The sequence below is a fragment of the Marmota flaviventris genome, chromosome 14 (assembly GCF_047511675.1).
Source record: "Marmota flaviventris isolate mMarFla1 chromosome 14, mMarFla1.hap1, whole genome shotgun sequence".
In the NCBI taxonomy this organism is placed as follows: domain Eukaryota; kingdom Metazoa; phylum Chordata; class Mammalia; order Rodentia; family Sciuridae; genus Marmota; species Marmota flaviventris.
Window position 1 is genome coordinate 51,148,151 of NC_092511.1, and position 26,014 is coordinate 51,174,164.

A 26,014-nucleotide genomic window follows, 5' to 3' on the forward strand; every position below is an offset into this window, starting at 1 on the left:
ATAGAGAGGGGTTACTTCTCTTTGCATAGGGTGCTGAAGACATACCTGCCTCTCCTCTGAGAAGGGAACACGGCAACAACAAAGGACCCTGGCTTGGGGTCATGCCTAGTTCAGGCCTTCATTCTGTCATTTATTAACTGTAACCTTGAGCAACCCCTCAGAGCCAGTTTCTTCTTTTATAACTGGGGAAGCAAACACATCCAGTTCTGTGGGTAGGAGGGTAAAGTAACGGAAGGCATGTTAATTCCAAGCACCAAGTGTGATTGTTAATCTTAGTGTTTAATGTTACACTTTGTATGTCCCTTCTTCCCAAGAGAAAAGGATTTAAGGATGCGACTATTATTTTTTAATACGAGTAGCCCTTAGTATCTGTTTCAGGTCTTTGATACTCTGAACGGCTTTCAGAATTCATAGCTGGTCTACCTTCTCCCTTTAGATCTGGGGATGGGGGTCACACGGAGGAATGATAACTACCTGCTCCACCACCACTATATATCAGGGAACGGGAGAGGTCCCTCTTTCCCCACAGCCCAGTGTGGCCCTGGATTCTCACCAAAGTCCGCTTCCAAACCTACCCTCTTTTAAGCCTTGTAAATTGTGAATCTGCCTGCGCATGCGCAGTTTCGCCCTGGTGTAATGTCCTTGAGTATGAATTCCTGCGCGCTGGGAAGTGGTGGGTCACTGTCCACAGCTCCAAGCCCACAGACAATTCAGAGCAGGTGTCACAGGAATGAGTGACTTTAAAAAAAAAGTTGCCAAGTTAATATTGGTATTTTGTGTAGATTATATTTCAAATGTATTGGGATCAGGTATTTCATGGTTAAAAACAAAATTCATGTTAAACTTCCCTCCATCGTGCCTGACAAATATGGGGATTCTCAACTACTTTTCTATCTCTGTCCAGCTCTAGACACCCTTTGGCTAGGAGTGGTGGGATGCTTTTCGTGGAGGAGGGGGAAAAATAATCCAGGTTCTAGAGAAAATCTGGACTCGTGAGTTAGAAATACAGAAGCTATCAATCCGTAGTTTTCCTAAAAGGTGGGGTTCTTCCTTCCGCTCACCCTGCTGCCTTTCTCCTATCCTCCCCATCCCCTAGGAGGACTGGCATCCAGATAGGAATTCTGTCCTATCTGGGTAAGGACGTCCGCTAGCACCCAGGCACCTTTTAAACTGTGTCTCTCTCTCTTTTTTTTCCCCATTTTTGTGTCTTTGATCCCTATTTCACATAGGAAGAAACGGAGGCAAAAATGATCAACTAACTTGCCCAAAGTCACGGCATTTGAATATGGACCTCAAAACTCTTTGGATCCACAGTGAATACCTTTTATACCGTGCTCAGAGTTAGTGCCCTGAGGGAAACCTTTAACTTACTGGTGACGCGTGTGAATTTTAATATTAAAATACTTTAAAACCCCTCCCCTTTAAAAAGGGTGGGTACTAGCTCCTGAATCAGGGGCGTTACAGAAGCTCAGCGTTCTGTACTCTCACTTGCCTCTCCCCACAATTTCGCTTCTTCTGGAATTTCCCCTCTTGGGTGAATCCTGTTCCATACTAGAGGTAAGGAATTTGAGGAAGGGCTTTGGGTTGTAAGGGTGAAAAGCAAAGCAGTGTGACTTTTCACAGTACCAGATTAACCTCTGTTTGGTATATAGCCTTGTGAGAACCCTAAAGGTACATTGTCAAAAATTCCTTTCTGTTTCCTTAGCCTTGGCACATACTGGGTTTCTAGAAGGGGTTTAGGGCAAAACAAAAATTGTTTTTGTTAAGTATTTTTGGAAGGAGTATATGGAGGTTAGAAAATGGATGCAGTGGAAGGGATGTCCTACCTTTAAACTCAGAGGCTGGAATTTTAGATGTGTCTCATGAACTGGTGAAATTAGGGTATCTATTCTCATGTGAGAAGAAGGGTCCTAAAGAACTCTCTAAAAGATAACACATCTTGGAAAAAGGTGATGCAGACAAATGACCTAATTGTAAAATTTGAGTGGCAAAGTAGAGGAATTTATGTCTTACTATTTACCATCAGTGAGGGACTCCCTTAATGATCTCTCTGGCCAAAATCTAGGAATCTAGAGAAGAGAGGCAAGCCAATCAACTTTTGCCAAGATGTGTGATCAAATAAGAACATGTCATCCATGAGGTAACCATGCTGGGAGGGGCCTTGCTGGAGAAGAGGAGGGAGTTCCAAAAAGACAATCTCACAGATGCTTCCCACATCAAGCCTTACTAGCAGAAGCCATGCCTAGATAGGTGTCATTGCCAGGGCAACGTACTGACCTCAGCATGGATACATTTGAGTAAGTATAAAGAGGTATAATGAGTCCTTAAAAGACTGTTAGAGAAAACCAGTGGGGTTCTGAGTAAAGGTGATGGATTGAAGGTCTGTATCCATTTTTATTTCCTCCTGAAACATCCTAAAACTATATTAGAAGAATTTGTACAGGATACATAAACACACAAATACAGGAAAAATAGGAGATATAATAAATGTAACAAACATTTGGAAGCTGGAATGCTGATGGATACACCAAAAGACTGAATGTGGAGCTGGCTTTAAGTCATATAATCCTTCAAAAGCTCATAAATTGGCAGTATCAGGTACACCAGGGACAAGGGTAAAGGAGAGGTCTTACATAAAGAAGAAAAGCCTACCTAAGCAGCACAATCGGATGTGTAGTGGCTTATTCCCTCCATGGCACCAGGAGTCTGTCCCTCTCCTATCTAACAGAAGTCTGGAGTTTATGTGTCGGTGGGTACAACTGAAGGCAAGGCTTCCTATTGAAGGGGAGAGCAAGATTATCTATTCTAACTCCCCAGCCTTCTTCCTCACTTGTTTCTGTCATGTTGTTATGTACCAGACAGAACATTCAGAACAAGAAGAAAATGTAAAGATACTAACTTAAGGGGCTGGAGTTGTGGGAGAGCACTTGCCTCATATGCATGAGGCACTGGGTTCAATCTTAGCACCACATAAAAATAAATAAATAAATAAATAAAGATATTGTGTCCATCTACAACTAAAAAAATATTTTAAAAAATAAAAATAAAAAAGATACTAACTTAAGGGGTCCCCCTCCCAAGAAATAGCATATCTGAGCCCATTTGTCAGTGCTTTTAATCAGTATTTTGCTTCCCCACTATTAATCAAGATCAGAAAAATTACCAAATATCTAAGGACAGCCTTCAACAAAAAAGATACCCAAATAAATACAAGAAAAAAGCAACATAGAACAACAGAGTTTATGAAGGGTGAAAAAAAAAAAAAAGAGATTTCCTATATTCTCAGATAATAGCCAATATTACATATAAACTAAGAATGGGATGTTATAAAAATGAATCATATATATATATATATATATAGAGAGAGAGAGAGAGAGAGAGAGAGAGAGAGAGAGAGAGAACTCTTAGAAATTAAAAACATTCTGTAACAATGTAAATGGAATAGAGGAAATTATCAATGAAATAATTCAAGAAAATTCTCAGAACTGAAGAACATGAATTCCCAGATCAAAAAGGCCCCTAAGGTCGTAAGCATAATGGATGAAAACAGACCCTCACAAAGGCATATTGTAATTTTTTTATAACTTTAGGGTTAAGCAACTTATATAAGCTTGTGGAAAGTCATAAATAGATCACATACAAAAATTTTAAATCCACATAACTTCAGAATGCCTACAGTATACAATAAACAAGAAGACAGAATACCTTCAAAGTTCTAAAGGAAATTTATTTCCAGCCTATAACTTCATACCCAACCATCAGTCATGCTGGGCTGCTGTATTGTACAATTCTACTATAATTTTAATTCTGAATTGCAACCTTCACAGCACCATCTCATACAATAAAGTAGTTTTCTATCAAGTTTGAAGATAGAACAAAGACATTTTCAGACATTTGAGTCTCAAGAAACTTATTTTTCCATGCACCTTTCCCCCCCCCCCTCAAATTTCCAAAGATTGTATCCCATTCGGACAGGAAACAAAGTAGGAGACAACATGGGAGAAGCAGGACTGACTTTGTGAACATCAACCCTCACAGTCACACAGGATCCTGCACATAGAAAGTTCCCATACTTGACTTTTCAAATTCTTAACTTTTTAAACAAGGGACCCTGAATTTTTGGTTTGCACTGAGCACCACAAATTATGGAGTCTTATCCTGGATATAAGAAACAGGTGGTCCATTAAGAGAGAGAGGCAAAAGGAATACCCCTGAGGATGATAAAGGGCAATTCCAGCTATCAACAGATATAGGAGGGCAACTAAGAGGGGAGCAGGAGACTCCAAAGATGGACACACTGGTGGCTGTCATAACAAGTTTTCACTGGTATTTTACCTTATTTTCCAACCTGAGGACAGAATGCTTGAATGAGCCTGTCCAGATTTTAATCTGTCTCGTGACCATCTGCTGATAAAATTCCTGTTCTTTATTCCATGTCCTAATGATCGGATCAGAGAGGATAATCGTTTCATCTCAATCAATTTTCTGTGTAAGTCTATGTGAGGTTAGAAAACAAAGAGCATCTGCCTACCCTCTGACTATATCTATGCTTGATTCCAACACTAGAGTTACCTGGCAACATTGTCAGGTGACCTGAGAGCAGAGGCAGAGCCCTGTGTTTCCTAGGACGAGCTTATGACCTCACCCACTGGATTCTCCCAAACAGGCTCTTGTAGAGTCTCAGAGAAGCAGATGCAAGAGGTTGTGTTGTGTTCAAACAATTCCTGAGGTTTCAATTAACAGTGTAATTTTGTGATTCTGCAATCTGTATATGGGGTAAAAATGGGAGCTCATAACCCACTTGAATCAAATTGTAAAATATGATATATCAAGAACTATGTAATGTTTTGAACAGCCAACAATAAAAAAAAAAAAGTGTAATTTTGATCTTTCTTTGGGAAATTACTAAATTTTCAAAATTAAACAATATATTGTTTAGTTATATTAACTTAGGTGATTAAACCATAAAGGAGGTAGGGAATGATTAACACAAAATTCTGAATTAATGTTAACCTCTGGGCAGTCACAGGGGTTAGGGAGAGGGAGCAAACAAAAGAGAATGCAGTTGGGTAGATGCAGGGAGCTTCTAATGGGATACTATTAATATTTTATTCCTAAATTAGACTGGGTGGTAAGTACTGGGTATGGGTTTTTATTCTTCTTTAAACTGTACCTATTTTTTAATAAACTCTTCCTATTGTAGTAAAACATAAAATAATAAATGTTGGTGCCATTATCAGAAGGTAAATTTAGTCAGGGGCCATATTCCGTCCTGTCCTTGAGTCTTCTTACCAGTTCATATAGTTGTTTCATCATGGAATTTTGAATAAAAGGTTTTGAGCCATGCAGACCAACCTCCTTTTTATTTGTAACCATTATTATTTTAACCACCTTTGAGTGTTGTAATATATATATATATATATATATATATATATATATATATATATATATATATAAGTTCATTTTATTTTAGTTGGTTGGTGACCTATTGGACTCACCTTATTTCCTGGTGATATTTCTGACTTTTTCCTTTATCGAGGTCCTTATCTTTTTGAAGGATGTGCTCAAGTTTTTCTTCATTAATCAGCTTTGATCATTTCATTCATATTTGGGCAGAACAATTGATGGGAAAACTGAGGAGTAAACTCTTTTACTCCCAAAGCCATCCTGTCTTTACTTCTCCCCCCAGAAAGTATCCCTGGGGGTTTACTCAGGTCAATATAAACAACTCCAGGACCTGGAATCTATTTGCCAAATTGCATATAAGCTGATTCACTGATCTATTTCTCAAGTGATCCATTGGTTCAGTGAGTAATATCCTGGAAAAAATATGAGTTATGTTAGTCATAATTATTCCTTCACCTTTCCTGGAATGCCTTTGAAGGCTGCAGGCATCAGCAATATCTGTCATCAAAAGCTCTTTTGTCTGCAGTTTCTGTGACTGCATTCAGCTTATTCACAGCGGAGAGTTTTTCTTCCTAAGATGATGGCTTGCCTTCTATGAGAGGTATCCACTATTTAGCCCACCTGCAGAAAGGAAGTTGGCACAGGTTCTGAAGAGCCAATCAATTCCTTAGCCATTCTTTTTGAACAAGTGACTCTTTCTTGATAGCTCTAGAATTTTACTACAATTGCAAAAGTTGAGTAACTTGTCAGCTGGTCATTTGTAACCAATAAACTGGAAAGATTATCCACCTATACTTAAAGTTGGGATAAACAGAACCTATAATTTTGTAATTGTGTCTTGAGAGTTGGCTGTCCTAAGGAATCACATCTGAATGAGATTTTGCTATAGTTCTTAGCACCCCTGAACAAAACACAAGGGGTGAAGGAACTAGAAGTCAGAACCAGACATATTAGCTTGTTGGTTGTCTTTATGGTATAATTAGTAAAGCATACACTGAAGCATTGAAGTCTGAGGGTTATTAGCTAAAGCTTTTCTTTTTTCTTTCTTTCTTTCTTTTTCTTTTTGGTAGCAAAGGACAGAAACTTTGACATAAGCTCATTAAAAACAGGAAACTTACTATAATAAGGATATAAGGGAATTATCAGATGCAAGGACAAAAAATGTGGTTTGCCCTTAGAAGGGAAGCAGGCACTAGAAGGGCCCAGGGATTTCTCAACTCTGTTCCTCTCTGTGCTCATATATCATTTTTTTCTCTCTCTGCAAAATATCATCTTTTATTGCTTCTTGCTAGAACACAACAACTTCTGGGTTTGTTTTATATTAGAATAGTTTAGGATATGCTGAAGTAAGAAAAAAATTAAAACATGAAGAATTTTTTCTCACTCATGTCACAATTTTTTTTATAGGATGGGAAGCTCTTCTCTATGCTATAACTATGCTGTCTAGTATGTGTCACCTCCAAGGTCACCATGGTGGGTAAATAAGGGAAAGAGCTAAGGAACATTTCCAACAACCAAGCCAAAAAGTGGCTTGTATCACTTCTATTTCCCGTTAGTTGGAACTGAGACATATGTTCCCAAACTATCTGCAAGGAAAAGTGGGAATCATAGAAGAACATATGGAAGTTAATGAGTTCTAACAATCTCAGGTACATTTGCATCCATTAGACAACCCAAAACAATTTGTCCAAACTCCTTTTTTTTCTGGCATTTCTACTAATTCAAACTCCAGATTCCTAGAGAAAAGACTCTGGCCCAGCTTTGGTTGGATTTCCATTCTGATCCAGTCTACTGTGTCTTAGGAAAAGGGGCATGTTAAGCAGAATGGCTGCCAGCTTCCCATCACTTTTAACATCTGACCCAAAGGTGGAAGGAAGCAACAGTATTGAGAAGGAAGGCTCTCTAGATAATTAGTATCCACTACCTCTAGGTTTTTCTTCTGAGGCCTCTGAGAATCAACATCCCATTTTATGGGCTGGGGATGTGGCTCAAGCGGTAGTGTGCTCGCCTGGCATGCGTGCGGCCTGGGTTTGATCCTCAGCACCATATACAAATAAAGATGTTGTGTCCGCTGATAACTAATATATATATATATATATATATATATATATATATATATATATATATAAAATTTAAAAAAAAATCCCATTTTATGCTCTTTCTCAGTAATGGATTATGTGTTTTAGGGAATACTTTATTTTAGAAATGAAAATACAATGAATCTGTTTGGAAGAGTCAGGACTTACTGCTTTTCTCTCTAGATGATTGTCCACAAGACTTCTGGAAATAGACACCTAAGTTGTGAGGGTGGTTATCAGACTTATGAATGTGGAAGTCTTATTTCCTGGTCTCACTTGAGAGTTACTATCCTACACAATGGTGGCACTGGGGTCCTTACAAATGTACCCCTGAGTGGTAGTCATTAAGGTTGTTCCAAATATTCCCCTTCTCTTCTCCTTCTGGATATTTGGTAAAATTGGACTTCTTTGTCTCTATTGTCTTTAGGTGCGGGCATATGACCTGCTTTGGCTAATGAAATGGAAACACAATGGACATGTGTCACTGACAAACAGAAGCTTTAAGAGTCAATTCGCAACCCACCATATTTTTTCCATATTGCTGAGGTAATCCTAAAAGCACCTGTTAAGATGCCCTGGGTTCTAATCCTCAGCACCACCAAAAAAAAAAAAAAAAGATTCTGCAACCTGTACACTTGGAAAAATGAGAAATTATACCCCATTTGACTCAAATGTATGATATATCAAGATCATTGTATTGTCATGAGCAATTAATTTAAAAAAAAGAAAAGAAAGAATAGAGAAATAGCTCAGCCTGGATCCCCCTGCCTAACCTAAGCTGGACATTTTGCATGAGCTAAAATGAACTTCTGTTGTGTTGAACCACTAAACTAGAACTGTTTGTAGCCAACCTGATCCATGCTTCCTACCACACCCTCACATACAGCCATCTGTATCACAAGATATGTATCCCCAGCCTGTACAATCACGTGTGGCAGTCCTGCTCTAAGCAAAGTGCCCTTCCTTGTAAATTATCCTTGTAGGACGCATTATATGTTTATACCAGCTTGGCAGTAAGTGACACTTGAGCTCATTTGTGTGACCTCTTATTGCAAAAGCCATGAGAATTACCAGGGCCTTGATATTTTAAACTGAAAATCTTTGGATGTTGAAAGCTATAAGACAGATTATTTGTGAAATAAATATTTAGACTCTCCTTATTGCTGTCACCTTCCAGAGGGTAGGCTGATTGACTATGCTTACCACAGACCGCCTGCCACAGACTCCACTTTGTTAGACATTAGATAAAGATGAAGTGCTAAATAGAGAGCAAGGAAGAGCATGAGACACTGCTGTGGTTCAGTACAAACAAAGTCTGATTGTCTGGCTGCAGCAGCTGGAAGATCCTTTACAGTCTCCCCACCAATGAGCCACCCTTTAACTCACTTTCTAACAAGCTTTGCTGAAGGATGTTCTCAGGTCAAATCAAGAATCAGGCAAATCTGATTAGTTATTAAAGGAGCAAATCTTACTTTGGTCTGTAAAGATAAGAAAATATAGAGATATACAGAGATAAAGAGGATAGTTAAGAGTTCCTTTAATATACGTAGGAGCCAGCATATTATCAAACTGAATTTCTGAAAATCTTTTCTTAGGTAAAGTGTTGATGGAATAAATCAAGGAGCACCTGAGAGACACCTGAGATGAGGGTGGGAAATGAAAACTGCCTGACAGCAGCCAGAAAGGAACCCCTTAGCCAAAGTCCTAACACTAAATGGTTGATTGTGCATCTCCTGCTTGACAATTCCCCAAATGCTTGTTCACCAACTTATAACACTTCCAAATTATGGTTTTGGAAATCCTCCAAAAAAGGCTTAGAATCTTCTTGTGCATGCTGTTCCTGACTCTATTCATCTGCCCCGGGATCAACAATAGACCCGTCTTAGGCTCAGGTCTCAGGCCAGCCCAGAGCCTATGTGCAAATGAGAAAAAATGTCTCATCTTCTTGCCTATGCAGCCGTGAGGGAAGATGTTCAATTTGGAGGAGAGCTGAGCACAGGCCAGAACTCAGACTCTACTTACTGTCTAGGCCTGCCCCAGAGGTAGAGGACTCACCCTGCTACCTGTATCCAGAAGCCCTGCCTGGTATTCTTGGATGCTTTCACTACCTGAACTAAAGAGAGTGCAGTGTACCATAGTTTAGAACTTGGCAAATAAACCCCCAAAGAAGCTTTGATGATGAGGAGAATAATTATTATAAGTATTAATTGTTAATCATTGGTCATATTGTTTTGATTATTAATTACCACGGCAATTAGGTTTTTAACATATTCCCAGAAAAGTCGATTTAATGACTAATGTTGCTGAATTCTCTCACTAATAATGCTTGTTTAAATGCTCGTTCCTGGGAGCAGTGGATGTTGGCTCAAAGCTACAGTGGGAGAAAAAGGAGATGAAGAAGAGAGTGCAGAGGGTCAGCACCTTCTTTCTTAGGCCAAGTGTTGAAATTAATGATGCTTGCTTTGGGCACTTTTCTACCTCCCTTGTACACCTCTTTTAGAGTGTCCTGTGCCCTTGTTCCTTGTTCCATGTACACACACACACACACACACACACACACACATACATGCTCTGCTTAACAGAAGTTGACCATACTTTACAATTATTTAATTTTCTTTCTCAGCAAACAAAATTCCATTTTCTTGGTGCAGCTAGTTTGCAAGAAGGAAAGCAATCTGGTGAAACCAAATCATATTAAGACAAGAATAACCAATGATAATATTGCTTTCCTAGAACTTCCTTTGACCTGCACTTTTTAAAATGTGTTGCTATTTGTATCTTTTTAAGGGAACAATGACCAGAAAGAAGGTTCACCCCTGGCTGGACACAGCTCACTCCTGCTGTTTTCTATCATTTCTTCTTTATTCTCTATGAACCTGTGATTTTTTAGAAGCTCTGACTTGTATCTACAATGATTCCTTTATAGAAGAAAGGCCCCTGGCATTGGGGTGACCTTGGGTGGGTGATGCAATAGAGGTTGCACCCATTTGCTAGTTGGGGACTTCACATGTTGGGTCCAAGGCAAGTCCTGAGGCTGGCTAAGGGAACATATATGGATCTCATACATTCATGTCTGATAGCAGTTACACATGCCAGGTGCTAAAAATCTTTGCAAGAAATGTTTCTTTTTTCCCCTGTAGTAAATGAGATGCGTCTGATTATATCCAAGTAAAACATGAATCAATGCAGAAAACGAGAGCAGTAGAGTGTACATAATATTACTGTCAGTGTACTGCTCAACTGATGTTGAACTGCCTGAAATTTTACATTACAGGAAATTAGCTTTTTAATTAAATGACTTTGTGGTGAATAGCATTGTTCTAAAATGAACATTAAGTGAGCTAGTAATGCTGCACTTTAAAATAAAGCATGATGTAGGAAGAGAAAGTTGTATTTTAATGGATCCCCCAATTATGCCTGAGTCACTCTTGCTGGAGATGGATGAAGACACACTCATTCTTAGAATATTGATCTCAAAGTGTAGAAAGTACCAAAATATGATCTTGAAACCTGAGACAAAAGTAAATAAAGTTGGCCCTCCATATCTGTGGTTTCTTCTGTGGATTCAACCAACCATGGGTCAAAAATATTTAGAAAAATACCTGCATCTATACTGAACATGTGCAGCAATGTTTTTCCTGTTATTATTCCCTAACAATGCAATATAGCAATTTGGGACATAGCCCTTACATTGTATTAGATATTCTAAGTAACCTAGAAATGATTTAAGTACACCATGTGCCTAGGCTATATGCAAATACGATACGATGCCACTTTTTTGTAAGGAACTAACTGTCTGGGATGGAGAGTATCTGGTATCCACAGGAGGTGGTGGTAGGGATCCTAGAACCAACCCCATGGGTACTGAGGGACAACTGTACCTTATTTTCATTCACATTTCAGGACTTCGGTAGGATATCAGTTGTGTTACATATTAAAAGCCTTTGCTGGAGTTTCCCCAGATTCTTGCTCCCACTTCATTTGCACAAACATAAAAGGAATGTGCTGGTCTTTTAATTTTTGTTTTAAAAACAGAAATTGGAAGCACTTGTTGAGAATATTTGATATGACAAAACTTGAGAACAGTCAGAGGAATTGTTCCTTTAGAATCAAGTCTGGGCTGGGGAAGGGCTTACTCAGCAGCATTCTGCCACGCTGGGTACTTGGTGCTCTCCAGAGACCAATATCTGCAGGCCACTCAGTGGGAGGAGTAAGCGACTTCATTGGTCTCTGGGTCTAAACAAAGAGGGCCTACAATGGCTATTTTGTTTTCTGCTTTGCTGGATAACAAGGCTAAATATGCTACTCACGATTAAATCTGGAGGAAAAAATTCCACACAACTAGACTTTTTTTTTTCAAGATTTAAAACAAAACAAATGATATTTTCAACCCATATGCAAAACCTTCTTAGACAACTAATACAGTGTGCAGTGTGGCAGGTGCTAAGGAGAATTTTCTATGTGTTCTCATCCTTTTCCAGGCCTAGTGATCTGATTTGGGCAAATTTTGAGACTAACAAAAGACAAAGGCAGAGGCAAGGCTGCCTCTGGATCAGAGGTGAAGAACAGCCTGGGAAGGGCAAGAAGGAGTTGAAGGGTGAAGGTTCAGGGGGGTGGGGGGCGCCCATCACTTATAAGCTGTGGGATCTAGGCCAGTAGCTTTACCTTGTGAGTATGGTTCCCTCATCTGTAAAATAGGAGACTGAACTAAATCAAGAGATCCAAACCTCCCCTGTGAGGCTTTCCCTGATTACCCAGGTCTTATTTCTACTTCCTGTTCATCACACCACTTAAACTCTCAAACCATCATGTCCTCTTAGACATAATTCTTCATCAGTACATATGGTTTTACATTTTACAGCAACTGCAGAATTTCATTCCTGATATATATATATAAAAATTGCTTGCCATTTTTTGCATGGACAGTTATGAAGAGAAAGAAATAGAGGTTGAAAATAGAAAAGAAACTAAAACAAAGTAAAGTTTTTGTTTATTTGTTTTTTAAACAAAGATTTGGGCAGAACCAAGGAAGACAAGCACTAACAATCCTGGACTTTGAAAGTGGTATCAGTGGAGAGAAGAGGAGAAAGATGCATGTCCCTGGCATGGGGTTACCAAGGGCAGTTCCAAGTTGCAAAACTCTGGGTGTTAAGGGAGATCAATTCTCAAAGGTTTGTCCATCTTCAAGTCTTTAACATTTCTCTGTGACCCAAATATTGATGTAACAAAGTCTAGTAGTTAGAAATCAAGCTGTACCTTAGGCTTGGTTCCCCCTTAAGCAGACACTAAAACAGGATTTAACAAGCAGTTTATTTAAATACGATTTAGAGGGGCTGGGGTGGTGACTCAGCGGTAGAGTGCTCACTTCATTTGTGCAAGACACTGGGTTCAATCCTCAGCACCACATAAAAATAAATAAGTGAAATAAAAGTATTGCTTCAAACTACAACTAAAAAGTAAATATACAAAAAAAATGTGATTTAAAGAAATCAATGTATTCATGAACAAATTACTGCTGCAATCAACCAGAGCTCAATCTCTCTACAGACTCGGAGACACTACTGTCTTTTGCTCCTGGAGAAATTTAGTACCCAGCACTTCAGCCTGTCCCTGACCCATTCTGCCCTGCAGCTGAACAAAAACCGCAAGACAATGTCAGATACTTGCAGTAAGAAGACCTTGGCCTATGAGAGCTATGGACAGAACAAAGGTGGGTCTGATAGAAACCACCAAGTCGTAAGATAAAGAAAGACCTTGACCATTCAGAAGAGGATCAACCCTAGAAAAAATTTTCGCTGGGCTGACAAAATGAAACCAATGATGGATAAGGGCAGAGACCTGAAACAGGGAGGAAAGAAGCAGCACCTCATTTCTTGGATCCAACTCGCTATGAGGCCACCTGTATCCATAGTCTTCCTTCAAGTAAAAGATTGAGGTTTGCACTTGAAACCAAGTGTTCTAGCGTTAAATGGAAAAAGACAAATGTAAATCACTGCAAGGTAGGATCCTTGTACCAATAAAATAAGAACCACAGTACATGATGATGAAAACTTAGGAGCATCCTGTGATTCTATAAGCTTCCAGTCTTTTTCTGGGAAATATCTTAGATCCATGGCATGAATTAGAGACTTTACTTTCAAAATTTCTCATAAACTGAGCTTATGCTTCCACCATTAATAGAAATAATTACTTTGTCCAAGTTATAATATTTTGAGTGGATGAAAAGAAGGAAATTAGAATTTACAGAGTTTTAGAATTCAATCAAGGATATGCTAAGAACTTTATATGATAATAGCTAAATGGTTGAATGTTTACTATGTGTTAAGCACAGTTCTAGAGGTTTACCTGTATATGCTATCTCATTTAATTCTGGCACTAGTCACATAAGATTGGTATTTTTTTAAATTCTGTTTTGTAGTTGTAGATGGACAGAATGCCTTTATTTTCATGTGGTGCTGAGGATTGAACCCAGTGCCTCATGCATGCTAGGCAAGCACTCTAGCACTGAGCTACAGCCCTAGCCCAACATTGGTATTATTTTTATTTCTATTTTTAACAAAAAATTTTGAGTAATTTGGGCCTGTGGTTGTAGCTTAGTGGTAGAGCATTTGCTTAGCATGTCTGAGGCACTGGATTCGATCCTCAGCACCATATAAAAATAAATAAATAAATAAAGGTATTGTGCCATCTATAATTAAAAAATTAAAAAAATTTTTTTTAGTAATTTACCCAGTTTCATCTAGATGGTAAGTGATAGACACAGGATTACAATACAGCCAGTCTTCTAGAGCTCATACCCTTCCCTGTCGATTATGCATTATTTCATTTAAATTTGGAAAATACAACATAAACTACAGAGATTATTCAGAAGGAAAAAGGCATGTGAATGTGTGTAGAAGCACTCATTAACATAACTAAAAACTAGGAAAAGCACATATATGAACCTGTAGGGAAATAGGTAGATAGCAAAAATGATACATTGATACAATAAAACAATTACTGGTAGGATTGATAAATATGATAAACATATGGGTAAAGAACTACCAAAATCAATAACAGATGAGAAAAAACTACAATTTAGAATGATAAAATATCAGTTCCTCCACCATTGGTTTAATTTCATCAGCCCAGTGAAAATTCTTTCTAGGGAAGATCCTCCTCTGAATGGTCAAGGTCTTTCTTATGACTTGGTGGTTTCTATCAGACCCACCTTTGTTCTGTCCATGGCTCTCATAGGCCAAGGTCTTTTTACTGCAAGTATCTGACGTTGTCTTGCGGTTTTTGTTCAGCTGCAGGGCAGAATGGGTCAGGGACAGGCTGAAGTGCTGGGGACTTAATGTCTCCAGGAGAAAAAGCCAGTGAGTCTTTGGGGTTTATAAAAACATGAAAATTTGAGGGAGTGTTTTTTATTAAGTTCATATTGCTATTGCTATTTAGATATTTCTTTTTAATGCTCATTGTAAAATTGATTACCCTGTCAAAAGCAAATTTGTTAAAAATTTAAATTAATATTCATTGAAGAACATAAAATGAGAGGCTTGTGGGGTTAGAAAAGATTTTTTGTTAGGAAAGCCTGATTTGAAGAATATAAATAAATACAGGAAGGACTATAAAAGTGTCATGATGGTTAATTTTAGTTGTCAGTTTTTCTAGGGTAAGGGATACTCAGATAGCAGGTAAAATATTATTTTTGTGAAGTGTTTCCAGGAAAGATTAGCATTTGGATCAGTAGAATGAGTAAAGAGGATCCACCTCTACCAATGTAGATACCCCAGGTAGAATAAAAGGTGGGACATTCATCTGCTCTCTGACTTCGGGCTCCCTAAACCTCAGCCCTTTGTCATCAGGGATTTACACTATCCCTACCCCTAATCAGTTCTCGGGCCTTTGGCCTTGAATTGAGTTATATCACTAGCTTCCTTGGGTCTCCAGTTTGTGGATATTGGCATACCATGGGACTTCTTGGCTTCAATAATCACATAAGCTAATGCCCAGAAGAAAATATGTATATTCTATTTGCTCTGGTGAATCTTAATACAGGAAATAATAAGAAAAAATTATAAATGCCAGAAGTAAACTCTCATTTGTTCACCTGTCTCTGATCTGTTGCAATTTTCCATGTCCCTTAAAGTCTGGCTTTAGTACTTCTTTTCTGAGGTTCCTAAAAGGGAGCTTCCCCTGAGCAAAGGTGGCACTTCATTTGTCTCTCTCTTAAGCATCTTGCCCTCTTCCGTCTTGTTTTTTAGCTATCTGATTACTTGACCTCTTCTCAACTGTAAATTCTATAAATGTAGCAATGATTTATCTTCAGCATCTTTGTAGATCCCAATTACCCCACCTAGTACCTTCCACATGGTGGATACCCAGCATGTGTTTGTTAGATGAAGGAATTAAGTCTTCTTAAGAGAGTAAAGAAACAAGAGAGTTAGTCCAGTTTTGAATAATAAGCAACTGTAGTTGGGGATATTATAAGGATTGTCCTTCAGAGAGTTACTTCTTTTGCCATATTGAGGAGGTAAGATATAGAGTTTTGATGGGATCCAAAAGGGCAGCAGAAGCATAAGGGGATTCTGATTTCAGGAACTCTGAGGCCAGTATATCAGGAGGTGATGAAAACAACTATATTCCCTGATTGATGGATTGCAGCCAGAACATGGGAAAGTTAAAGGGAGAATGGGTGGGAGTGGAAATTAAAGGAGAAATTTCAGAGGTGTAAGCCCAAGGAAATCTTACAATCTTTCCTTCACAAGGCTAGAGTTGTTTCTCTCTCTCTCTCTCTCTCTCTCTCTCTCTCTCTCTCTGTGTGTGTGTGTGTGTGTGTGTGTGTGCATGTGTATGCACGTGAGTGCACTTGCTGGGCATTGAGAGATTGAACACAAGGTCTCATGCATGTTAAGTGCATACTCTCACTGACTCCCCTCACCACAATGTTAGGTTTTGTTTTGCTTAAACAAAGTGTCGAGAGCCATTTCTGAACTGTGCTTGGACCAGATCAGCATGGAAGCCATTGAGTGGGATGGTCTGGTACTGGGAACTCACAGTGGCATTCCTGCTGGTGAGATGGCCCAAATACATGTGAACTCCCACCCAGCTCTGACAAAGGTCCCACACAGCTCCTGCGATGGGGTGACCTGCTGCAGCCACATAGCAACACAGCTTCTCAGAGATGGGTAGGGCTTATCAAGATGCCAATCAACCTGTTGACTTCAAGACAATATGAAGCAAGACTCCACTGGCTGAAACCTTATCCCTGTCTTTGATGTTCTCCCTTAAATAAAGAGTCGGAGCCATTTTTTAACTGTTCTGTTCCAGCTCCCACCAGGACTGGAACAATCTATCATGTGCTCTACTTTTAAAACTAATTCTGACTTTGTTTCTTATTTCTTCACTAGCTACTTCAGACTTTAATTTTCTTAGGTGGCTTATCTCCTCCTGAGCAGGGAAATTTACCCTGGAGAGGTGCTGGCAGCTTCGCATTAACAAAGCAAAAAAAAAATTTAAACCAAGTTTTCTATTTACACATCCTTTAATAATAGTGAATTCATTGGAATAAGAAAAGTGAATTGGACATTCTAACTTAAAAAAAAAAAAAAGTCTTGTCAATAACTACATTGGTTCTTTACCAAACAGGACAGGATGCACAGCATCAACAAATTGAATCTCTTAAAGCCCAAGGGTTCTAAACCTTCTTCACACTGATTATAACCTTAAAGGCAATGTGGCTGTGATTCAGATGGTGAAAAGATGTCGGATGGTTCTGATAGTTCTTCCTTCCCCCTCTGCCTGCATGATGTACAGGAACACCTTGAAAGTTGAAATTGTAAGCTCTTTAAGTTCAGGAACTAGGACATAAATTATATATGACATTGGAGCAATGCCAAGTAAATATTTACTGTTTTGATTTTATCAACTACCAGTCACAAAGTCCTCAACGCTCCCAGTACCCTCTGCAAGCATGTAATTTCTCTATCTTGCCCACTAAATATGTCAAGTCCTCTTTAAAGGATTTTTCTTTAGGCAATTATTGGCTTATTGTCCAGTTCCCTTATTTAAATGTAAGTTCCATGAGAGCAAAGGTATTGTCTGTTTTGTTCCACTATTGTATCCCCAGAGCCTACAGCAGTGCCTGGTGCTCAAGAAATATATTGAATACTGAATGAATGAGTGAACAAATGGTTGAATGGCTAAGCTTTGTTCTAGTTGTGTTTTAAAGTCTTTTGTAAGTTAACCTGAATATCTTAGTGCACACCACAAATATGGCTTGTCAGTGACCTTCACTGCTTTCTACCCTTCCTTACCAACTCATAAAAACTAAGTAACTGCTGGTGATTCATAGGACCCATCTGACTTTCACTGAATAGTAAGTGAAAACGCTTTGCTTTTACAGAAACTTATATGGGGAAGTTGCATCTGAAAAAAAAAAAAAGATGTTTGTAATACCAAAGTGTATTTGGTCTTATTAAATCCAGATTGTTGGGTGGAGTCCTTTAGCGAAAAGTCACTCTCAAGCAAAATGAATTGCTTGTTATTCTCACAAAGAATTTACAGGAAGCAATTTGTAAAGGTTGCCATCAGGCTGAAGTCATTGTTGGCACTAGGAATCAGTGTGTCATCACCTCAGAGTAATCATTTAACCTGGGTCTGCTCAGAGAAATCTCCATAATGCAAGGAAAATTGAATTCTACCACCTCAGATTATAATCACTTTTGATATTATTCCAATTTGATCATGGTGTTTGAAATATTTGACATATCAGTTTCTCTCACCCTGCTGCTATGTAGAAATATCTATTTTACATGTGCTTAACAGTGGTCTTGTCATTACCAGCTATTTCACAAATAGTTTTTTAAAACCTGCCCTCCTTTGGTCCTTTTTGTGCTCAGGAAGTTGCTGTAGGCACAGCTAGGAAATGAATGGTTTGCATCCTATTCTGGCCCATTTCATCCTACCTGTTGATTAAGTAATAATAGCAAAAACAAAACAAGAACTACACATCTTGTATGAGCTATCCTTCATTCTAATTGACAGACGAGAGAATTTTTCTAAGTAGAGCTGTTGGGGCATAAGTATAGCACAGAACACTGGATCCAGGCATGGAAAGAAGATGAAAAGTTCTGTGCTCCCAATTTCTCCCAATGTGTTTATTTTCATCCCCCTGCCCCTGGGAAAACAGGGCTTAAAAAGATGGCAACACTTAGATTAGTATGATTAACAAACATTAAAACCAGTTCCCTATGTTTCCCAAACCAGTTTGCAACACCAAATTAGAAAACAAGGTCTTGACAAAACCCAAATGATCATTTTTTAAGTCTTTTCCAAATAAAGGATGTTCTCAGTTCATTTACTGATCTACAAAAATGTGTAGAAAGCTTTGAGCAGTCAGCACAAAGTAGATTCTGAAAATAAGGCAGAAACATCTTACTGCAAGACTTTCCAACTACTAAATGATTTTAAATGAATGTTTCCCTCACCATATTCACTGAGAGCAATCATAAACTGACTTTAACATATCTCTGCTTGCCATAGATGGGAGACACAGCTACCATCAAGTCTAAGTGCTTCAGATGCTGCAATTATCCTAGGAAAATACTGATGAGAAGTATGTGGTCCTTTCTCTCTTTCTCCTCTTCAAACACAATCACCCCCTTTGTTTTGCAGCTGAAACTGCTGTTTAAAAGTCTTGTCATACAGTATTCTGGTCTTTGGGCCTCCTGAGTTGAATCAAATTTCTTGATTGAGTCAAGCCATGTGTTTGTTCAGTCTCAGACCAATGTGGCCTATTGATTGTTGTCACCCTCAAACAACTAGGCTTGTGGTGGACTAGATGTGGCCTGATAATACTTCTGCAGTCCACATGTTGTTCCTGTCACTTGTCCATTCCATGCATTCCATGGTTGACTAAATGGCTTCCTGTTCATGGTTTATAGGCATCTGGGCCAAAGCAATTAATTTGCATTCTTAGTTGCAGCTGACTAATTAGACTCAAGATTCACTTTTTTTTTTTTGTCTCCCTATATAATTGATTAGAGTCTACTTAGTTAATTATTGCAATGTTTGGTCTAAGGTATGTATTGGGCACTGTGCAAGATACAAAAAGGATGCAAGAGGCCATACAAGTTTCCAAAAAAATTAATGTGTTTCTTTAATCACCCTAGCTTTGTAATTTTTAAGCAGAATAAATGTTTTTAAACTCAAGAAATCATAATCCCGTCTTTCGTAATTTCCTCTTATTCTTCAAACCAATCCAAATCAGGGGTCACTGAACAGCCTATAGAGGCATGTTTTGGGTCAAGTACTCATACTTAGTCTGGTAAGCTCTGGACTTGGGACAGATTCAGGTAATATAGATCATGACCATTAGAACATCAGGAGGTAGGGGCAGCAAAGAATATATGAGAAAGTAAGCATATTTGGAACAGTGAAACAGGATCTAAGGCAGGTATAAGGAATTAGTCTAACAGAAGCAATTTTGATAGTCAAATATTTGGAAGATATTTTAATGGATTTTTCAGGCAGGAGTTTAGGATATTTAAACTTTGAACCATTCCCCCAAAAGTTCAACAGTAACTGGTTTTTGTATGTAAGTATTCAGAGTGCAGTGCCAGGGTTATAGTAGTGTCTTAAAGTTGATGCTGTCTTAGGAGTTTCGGGTTCCAGTTAGCTCTACATGAACCAATCTCCCAAGACAGGAGAAGAAAATTGTGTGTTTCATCCTTCACTTAAGTTAGAGGGAGAGATGAGGTAGCTGAGGAGCATATCTAGATGGTTAGGGTGTAGGGAAGAACAATTTTGAGGCTGGAGGGGAAAAATTATCCTATGTTATATCCTAGAATAGGGCACAGAAAGGAAAACAAGATATCAATTCAAAAGAGATGAGTGGTTAGGAGTTGAAACAGTGAAACTGAAGGTAACTGAAGAACCAGGTAAGACAAAAGTGAGGAGTATCTTTCCTGGTGCAAAAAAGTGGGTGAACTATTTATATTAGTGTCTATAATGGTGTCCATTTGTGTGGGTGAGACTAGATCCAGAACAGAACACATGAATATTTAGAGGCACTGTTCTAGAAGAGTACAGATTTGATTCTAGTGCTAATTAAATCCCTAAATTTTGCGATTGTTTTTGCAGTTCACACAAATGCATAAAACATGGAGTTAGAGTTCAAAATTTCTTCTCATTTAGGTTTTTTGTAGCATCACAGTTTATTTCAATTTTGCTCATATTTAAAATATAAATTCCTATGTGTTTTCTATTATTGAGCTTGTATGTCATATCCCTTTGTATGTGTTCATTTTATCTTTATTATTTTTGTTGCAGAAGCATCTCAATTAGCATAGAATTAATTACAGAATGTAAATAATTTATAAGTAGAAAGTGAACATCTCCAACTCCTCACATCCCACCACCACTACCAACTTCCATCCCCATTCTCAAGTGAGCACAGTCAACCTTTTGGTATCTCTCTAGACTTTTTAGAAGAACATTTAGGCACATACATTATTTGTTTTCACAAAAATGAAATCCTATTCTACGTGTTGTTCCAAACTTAAATTACCTCTAATCTTTAAGTGGCCACAGGGGGTTTCCATTTTATGATGTGTCAGCATTCATTCAACTATTACCCTATGGTCAAATATTTAAATTATCTTGTATTTTTAGCCATTACAAATAACATTCCTGGTACATATATCCTTGGCCACTTGAGCAAGTGTTTCTATAAGATATAAATCTAAAAATGTAAGCTAAAAAATATTTTTAATTTTGATAGTCACATTGTGATAATAGTTATTTGACCATTATTTGTTACTCCTAATTGGTTGTCCCAAGACACCTAGCACCAGAAGAATGGACATTATATTTACTTGCATGTCTTTGGAATCCTTAAATTTATCAATGTTTAATTTTTGGTTAATTTGGATGGAATCTTAATTTTTATTTCCATTTTCTTATTCACCAGTGAGCTGAACATCTTTTCATATGCTTATTGGATGGGAGTAGTTTGTCCTTTTGTGAGCTGTGCCTTCACTGCCCTTTTTCCTATTGTTTGCCATTTATTTATTTATACTTGTATTTATTTATTTGAGTTATTTTTATACCAGAGATAGTAATACTTTCTTTTTTTCTTAATTGTCTTTAGTTGTTGATGGACCTTCATTTTATTTATTTATATGTGGCAAACCTGGTGCCTTGCACATGCTAGGCACACGCTCTACCACCGAGCTACAATCCCAGCCCAATACTTTCTTTTTTATAATATCTTTTACTGAAGTTCTATATTTTTATGTAGTTAACTTTCTAATTTTTTTCCCTGGATGGGTTCTAATTTTTGTGTCTTTTTTTTTTTAATTTTTATTGTTAGTTGTTCAAAACATTACATAGTTCTTGATATATCATATTTCACACTTTGATTCAAGTGGGTTATGAACTCCCATTTTTACCCCGTATACAGATTGCAGAATCACATCAGTTACACATCCATTGATTTACATATTGCCATACTAGTGTCTGTTGTATTCTGCTGCCTTTCCTATCCTCTACTATCCCCCCTCCCCTCCCCTAATTTTTGTGTCTTACTTAAGATCTTTCCACCCCAAGATTATAAAGTATTTCCTCTGGTTATTTTTATTGCAAAAGTAACTCAATTAATATAGATCATTTCATATCAATTAAATAATTTGGTTGCTTTTTGTTGTTTTTATTCATGCAACTTGCTTGACATTGTTGCTAATTTACTCATACAAATGAACAATTGGCTTGCCAAATTCCATAAAAAAAATCCTATTGGAGCTTTTGAATTTAAGGTGATTCATCTTTACAACATTGCATCTTCTCATCTAGAATCATGGTATGTTTTTCTCTTTACCTGGGTCTTTTTTGGTAATTTCTAGTAAATTTCATAGTTTCTTTTATCTCTTGCATATTTGGGGATAAGTTTGTTTCATTGTGATTGATAGTTTTATAGGTAATGTAAGTGAGGCCTTTTTCATTATTTCAAATTGGTTATCCTTGGTATTTACAATGATTAATAGTAATTGGTATAGATGTATACCTTTTTAGTTTTCCTTACTAGAATCTTGTATTAGTTCTAATAGTTTGTTGATCTGTTCTACTATATATAACCATAGCATTTTGTCCCATGGCATTTTTAAAAATTTTTTAAATCTGTTCTAATATTTCTGTCTTTATGCAATATCTATCTACAAAGAGAATTTTTTCTTAAATACATTGGTTAGGAGTTTTAGAATATCTTTGAACTTTATTTTTGTCTTATTTTTGACTCTCACAGGAAATCTCTCTCTAGTGTATTAAGTTTGCACTTTCATATGAAGTTTGCTATTGACAACTGATAGATACTCTTTATCAAGAAAGTTTTGTTCTATTTCCAGCTTATGAAAAATTTTTGTTCAGAATTGGTATTGCCTTTTCTGAATCTATCAAAATTAGCAAATGCACTTTAATGTGTTAATACCATGAATTAAAGTAATAGATTTTCTAATGTTGAAACATCCATTTCTAAATTCTATTTGATCTTGATATATTTTTCATATATTGCTATATTTAATTTTTAAATATTAAATTTAGGTTCTTTGTGTATTTGTGATGGAGAATGAGCTACAATTTTTCTTTGTTTCTTTCATATTATTTTTGTCTGGCATTGGTCCAAATGTTATGTTAAATTTTAGAAGGAATTCAACAAACTTCTATGTCTTTGCACTTTCTAAACCAGTTTAAATTATGTAGAAATTATCCATAGTTGGAAGATAAATTTGAGAAAATTTACCCATAAAATCACCTGGTCTTAGAGATTCTGGAGAAGAACATGTTTGATTAACTTTAGAAAAAATTAAGGATACCAACTTATTCTTTATTTTTTCTTCTATATGATGTGGCAAATTTATAGTTTCCTATAATTTCTTCCATTTTGTCTAATTTCTCAATATGTTGTTATAAAATTGCATTTAATATTCTAATGTTTTGAACATATCCTGTGTCTATGGTTATACTCCTATTTTATTATCAATGCTGTTAATGTGGTTTTTGAAAAATTTATTAGAATTAATAGAGATCTGATCATTAAATTATTATATTAAAAGAAAATGTTCTTGGGTCACTGGTTTTATTCCCAACAAGTTTTTGGTTTTATTTTTACCATTTCCTTCATTCTATTTTTGTTCTTTTTCCAATTTCTTGTGCTAGATTCCCTGATTGTTGCTTCTTTCGTTTTCGTTTTTGTTTTGTTTTTCAGAGTTTTTCTTTCTAATGGTGCATTTAAAAGACAATACACTCTTCTGAGTAACATTTTGGACATCTTCTATAATTTTTTCTTTCTTATCTATTTGATTGAGGTAAAATTTACATACCTCTCATTAAATTCAGAATTCAATGATTTCTTATGAATTTAGAGTTATGCAACCATCATCAGGATATGGTTTTAGAACATTTTCATCAAAATTAAAAAAAAAAAAAAACCTTTTAACTTTTTGTGGTCACTTCCCACCCACTTCCAGAGTCTTGGTCATTTTTTAAAAACACCAATGTCCAAATTTTGTTGCAGATTATTTAACTCAGAATGTGTGGGGGAAGTTGTACTCACCTGTGTACATTCTAAAAGACTCTCAGGAGATTTAACTTTGACCCAGGTTTAAGAACCACCTTCCTAAGGACAGAAAGAACTTAAACAGCTTGGTGACAGAGGAATCAAGGAGAGTTACAAAGTTAAATAATTCATTGGAACGTGGTTTAAGGAATCAGAAGTTTCTCAAATTACCTTGGTAACACAGGATCATTGAGTCCAGAGACTGAAGCTATTCATTTTTATATTTCTTATCATGCCAAGTACAGTGATTTACATAAAGATGATGCTTCAAAAGATGTTCCTAGTGTAGAATACAATTTATAAAGATGTCAAATCTACAAAGATTATTCCCTAAATGATATTTTTGGCTCAACATTAAAATTTATTTAGAAAACTCTTTGTTTTTCATATAAAGTTCCAAAGCTTATTAAGTCTAACTTATATTAAAACATTGTAAGTACCGTACTTCCCAAAGTCAGATATTTCCTATGCATATAAAAAGCCAATGAGTTCATCATAATTAATGCTACATAGCAAACCCTGCATAATGATAATTAATCACATATTATTAATTGCTACAAAATGCATTGGATTTAATTAGCTTAAGAAAATATTCTCTGTATATTACACAATGAGCTAATGTTATTCTTTGGATGATCATTCTTCAACAGGAAATACTTTTTTTTTCTTTTCTTTTTGGTACTGGGGATTAAACTGAGAGTTGATCTACCACTGAGCCACATCCCCAGTCCTTTGTATTTTTTGTTTTGAGACATGGTCTCGATAAGTTTCTGAGGTTCTTTTTAGGTTGCCCGTACTGGTTTTAAACTTATGATCCTCCTGCCTCAGCCTAAAAACATTTTTAAAGTAGTACTTCAATAATATCAAAGTAGTACTCTAACAGTTTAGTTTCAGTATTCTACTTCAATTAAACAGTTGACCTTTTTGAACTTTCTGGACTTATATTAGAGATTGATTTGTAATTATGTCATTTGTGGATACAGCATAATATAATAATAAGTTTTATAATGTGGCCAAAAATACAATCTGTCAATCATTTTAAACAAATATTATAGTGTTCATTATGTGTACATTAGTGTATAACAGATCTCCAGAACTTTTTCATCTTGAAAAACTGAAAATCTATATCCATGGAACAATAATTCCCATTTTCTGTCTCTTCCCAGTTCCTGGCAACCACCTCTCTACTTTCCAATTCTGAGAGTTTGACTTCTTTAGATATCTCATATAAAATAGGAAAATCCAATATTTGGCTTTTTTGTGACTGGCTTGTTCCACTTAGAATAATACCTTCAAGTTTCCCCCTTGTTGGGTATGAGAGAATTTTTTCTTTTTAGGGCTGAATAATATTCCATCGCATGCATATATCCTTATCCTTTCATCTGTTGATGGACATTTAAGTTGCTTCTATCTCTTGGCTACCTTGATGCAATAAACCTAAGTATGCAAATCTCTTTGAGATCCTGGTTTCAGTTCTTTTGAATGTGTATATATTGAGAAGTGGATTTTTTGGATCATATGATAACTTTTTTCATAGGAAAACAGAACTATTTTCCCTAGTAGCTGCACCATTTTAAATTTCCAAAAGTGGACAGGAATTCCAATTTCTCCACATTCTTGCCAACACTTGCTATTTTTTGGGATACATATGTGTTTTTAAGTAATGGTCCTTCTAATAAGTATGAAAAATATAGAGATATTTAATTATTGTTTTGAATTGTATTACCCTAATGATTAGTGATGTTGAGAATCTTTTCATATACTTGGTGACTTGAAATTTCCTTTGGAGAAATGACTATTCAAGTTCTTTGCTCATCTTTGAATTGGATTTTTAAAAAATTTTTTATTTTGAATTATTTGGGTTCCTTATGTATTGAGGGCATTCATCCCTTGTCTGATGAACTGGTTTATATATATTTTATCCCTCTGTAGATTA

At 36.7% G+C, this 26,014-nt stretch overlaps 1 pseudogene; it reads left to right on the forward strand.

Annotated features, from left to right (window-relative positions):
- LOC114091987 (phosphoserine aminotransferase pseudogene) overlaps window positions 1-13,229 on the forward strand; it is a 32,647-nt pseudogene extending 19,418 nt beyond the window's left edge.
- Window positions 13,230-26,014: the final 12,785 nt, after the last annotated feature.